This window comes from Pan paniscus, chromosome 6 (assembly GCF_029289425.2).
Source record: "Pan paniscus chromosome 6, NHGRI_mPanPan1-v2.0_pri, whole genome shotgun sequence".
Classification (NCBI taxonomy): domain Eukaryota; kingdom Metazoa; phylum Chordata; class Mammalia; order Primates; family Hominidae; genus Pan; species Pan paniscus.
The window spans coordinates 89,818,975-89,823,023 of NC_073255.2; the positions used below are offsets into that span (position 1 = coordinate 89,818,975).

General features: G+C 40.3%; 1 protein-coding gene across 1 annotated transcript in view; it reads right to left on the bottom strand.

Annotated features, from left to right (window-relative positions):
• The window catches only part of LOC117981049 (speedy protein E12), a 105,782-nt gene that overhangs the window by 63,268 nt on the left and 38,465 nt on the right, over positions 1–4,049 (bottom strand). The gene's annotated exons all lie outside the window — the stretch shown is intronic.

A 4,049-nucleotide genomic window follows, 5' to 3' on the forward strand; every position in this document is an offset into this window, starting at 1 on the left:
GAGACGGAGTCTTGCTCTGTTGCCCAGGCCAGAGTGCAGTGGTGTGTTCTCGGCTCACTGCAAGCTCCGTCTCCTGGGTTCACGCCGTTCTCCTGCCTCAGCCTCCCGAGTAGCTGGGACTACAGGTGCCCGCCACCACGTCCGGCTAATTTTTTGTATTTTTAGTAGAGACAGGGTTTCACCGTGTTAGCCAGGATGGTCTCAATCTCCTGACCTCGTGATCCGCCTGCCTCAGCCTTCCAAAGTGCTGGGATTACAGGCATGAACCACCGCGCCCGGCCCCCGTTCTCCTTACTGGGTATGTTAAAATTATTTCTTTCAAAGGAAAAGGCTGGTCAAAGTCCAACGGTCTTTACAACTAATTGATCACAACCAGTTACAGATTTTTTTGTTCCTTCTCCACTCCAGCTGCTTCACTTGACTAGCATAAGGAAAAAAAAAAAAAGAGGAAAGAAAGAAAATGCTAAACTATTTAATCTGGGCTAGTAAATAGCCAGAAAGAACTTTATAAAAATGAAATATACAAAATGACACTAGTATGTTTAACTAAAGGTCTAGTTATGACACTTAAATTTGCACATGTTATAGATAATATCAATATAAAAACTGATAGCATGGGTCCATTTTTAATAAATATATAAATATTTTAAACTTTCTAGATCTAAAGCTTAAGGACTATGGAGTGGATCTCATTGAAGTTTCAGGCAATGGATGTGGGGTAGAAGAAGAAAAGTTCGAAGGCTTAAGTAAGTTAACTTTTTCTAATCCTATTATAAAATAATTGGGCCACATGTCTTAGAATTTTGAGTAACACTGTCTTGGGAAACACAAAAACAGTTTTTTTAAAGCCAGTTACTAGATATCATGTATATTTATTGTTATAGCACTTGAAATATCTTAGTCCTTACTTTATACTCTCTTTCAGCTCTGAAACATCACACATCTAAGATTCAAGAGTTTGCCGACGTACCTCAGGTTGAAACTTTTGGCTTTCGGGGGGAAGCTCTGAGCTCACTTTGTGCACTGAGGTGATAAAATATTTTTATCCATTCACTTGACCCCTTAGAAAAACCTCTCTGAAAATTAATTGGAATCATTATTATTTACAATTTTCTGTCTCAATATCTCAGCTTCTAGCTTCTGAATTCTGTTTTGTCTCACTGCCAATCTAAGTCCTAGTACTTCTGAAATGTGAGCAATAAATGAATGAAATGAAGCAAATAGTATTGTTAAAAAAATTGGTTACCCTTATTAGAACAGTAACTTCTCAATTTGAACATAACATATAGGTAATAAATGATAGTTACCATTGGTTTTCATTATCAATTTTTAGGGAAACATTTCACCAAAGCACTACTTAATTATAGCACAGATACTAAATTTTTATAAATAACTACATGCACACACACACACGCACACACACATATATGTACATACATATATATATATATATATTTTAGAGTCACACACTGTCACCCAGGCTGGAGTGCAGTGGCACAGTCTCAGCTCACTGCAATCTCTGCCTCCCAGGTTCAAGTGATTCTTGTGCCTCAGCCTCCTGAAGAGCTTGGGCTATAGCGTTCACCACCACTCTTGGCTAATTTTTGTATTTTTAATAGAGGTGGGGTTTTGCCATGTTGCCCAGGCTGGTCTGGAACTCCAGGCCTCAAGTGATCTGCCCTCCTTGGCCTCCCAAAGTGCTGGAATTACAGGCACGAGCCACCGCACCCTGCCCTACATATACCTTTTAATTATAATATCTTTTGGATTCTTTAAAACATTTTTTTAAAATTTTAAAAAATTCTTTAAAAAAATTCTTTTAAAAATTTTTGTTTGAAGAGTAATAACAAAACAAATCTCTGAGAATCAATAAATCTTGAGATCATTTATGGTTTTGCAATTCAACCTGAAAAACGAAGTCAAAGTTTTTATCAAAACAAAGCATGTTTAGTGCTCTCTGTCTCACTGTCTTTTAGATGCCAGACCTTAGATTTTATGATGACTCCTCAACTGTTTAGATCTCAGTTATCTCAGAGGGATCATCAGCTTTTTAAGAAAGTTTTGAGAGAAAAGCAAGTGAAGAGTAGTCAGTGCCCAACATCACGGATCTCTCACTGAACACACCATGCCTGGTATTCTCTCACAGCGATGTCACCATTTCTACCTGCCACGTATCGGCAAAGGTTGGGACTCGACTGGTGTTTGATCACGATGGGAAAATCATCCAGAAAACCCCCTACCCCCACCCCAGAGGGACCACAGTCAGCGTGAAGCAGTTATTTTCTACGCTACCTGTGCGCCATAAGGAATTTCAAAGGAATATTAAGAAGGTACAGTAAATTAATCCCGGTTTTCAAGAGTATTGGTTAATGCACATGAGCAAAAGATTTTACTAAAGATGTTTATTCTTCAGTTGATTCTCTTCCCCTAATTTATTGAGAAATGCTTTATTTGCATTTCTCATTAAAGACTTAACTTCAGGATGATTTACTTTTTTCTTTTTATCACATAGTGTTTATTAGGACTGGGAAACATAGTGAGACTCTGTCTCTATGAAAAATTAAAAAAAAAATTGACTGGGCATGGTGGCATGCACCTGTAGTTCCAGCTACTTGGGAGGCTGAAGTGGGAGGATCACTTGAGCCCAGGAACCTGAGACTGCAGTGAGCTATGATTGCGTCACTACACTTCAGACTGTGAGACAGAGTAAGACCCTGTCTGGAAAAATATATATACATAGATATACATTTTCTTTATTTTTTATTTTTATCTTTTTTTGAGATGGAGTCTCACTTTGGCGCCCTGGTTGCAGTGCAGTGGCGCGATCTCAGTTCACTGCAACCTCCACCTGCCAAGTTCAAGCGATTCTCCTGCTTCAGCCTTCTGAGTAGCTACCATTACAAGCACGCGCCACCACGCCCAGCTAATTTTTGTATTTTCAGTGGAGACGGGGTTCCACCATGTTGTCCAGGCTGGCCAGGCTGGTCTCGAATTCCTGCCCTCAGGTGATCCGCCCACCTCGGCCTCTCAAAGTGCTGGGATTACAGACGTGAGCCACCATGCCTGACCTTATGTACTTATATTTTTATGAGAATATTTCTCTTGGTTTTCTGATAAATGAGTTACTGGAACCCTTATGAATTTGAATGCAAATGAAACAGCTAAATGTTATATAATTGTTGTGTTTAAAAAGCAGATTATAAAACTGTCTATATTATATGATTACAGTTTTATGAAAACAAAACAACAGGCCTAAATGTGTATAGTATAAAGACTGGAAGAGTCAGCACTTCCATGTTCTCAGCGGTTATCCTTGGATGTGAGATCTCATGCACTTTTTGCTCTCTTCTTTGTGCCTTTCCATTTTGCATGCATATTTCTTATAATCTAAAAAGTTACTTAAACATATGCAGCTAAAAACTTTTTTTACTTGTAAAGCATTCGGTGCTAATTTTAACTTTTTTTGTTTAGACGGAGTCTTCTCACTCTGTCGCCCAGGCTGGAGTGCAGTGGTGTGATCTTGGCTCACTGCAACCTCCGCCTCCTGGGTTCAAGTGATTCTCCTACCTCAGCCTCCCAAGTAGCTGGGATTATAGGTGTGTGTCACCACACCCAGCTAATTTTTGTATTTTTAGTAGAGATGGGGTTTCACCATGTTGGCCAGGCTGGTCTTGCACCCCTGATCTCAAGTGATCTGCCCACCTCAGCCTCCCAAAGTGCTGGGATTTCAGGCGTGAGTCACCACGCCCGGCTTTTTTTTTAAAGCTTTTTTGTAAGTCAGCCAGCAAGAACACAGGAGGAAGTACTCAAATCTCCCTTACACAGCTGGGGGCTATGTCAGGTTTTATAAGCGTAGGGTAATGAGGTGTGATTTGATTGGATCTTGCAATAAAGTAATGCTGGGAGGTGTGATCTGACTGGATCCTGCCATGGGGTGACACCAAAACTCAATGTGATTGGATCCTGGCTCCTGCCTTGGGGTGTCTGGTTCTTAAATCGGTCCGAGCTCTTCAGGCTGAGCTCTTAAGTTCCACTCCATGGTGGCACGC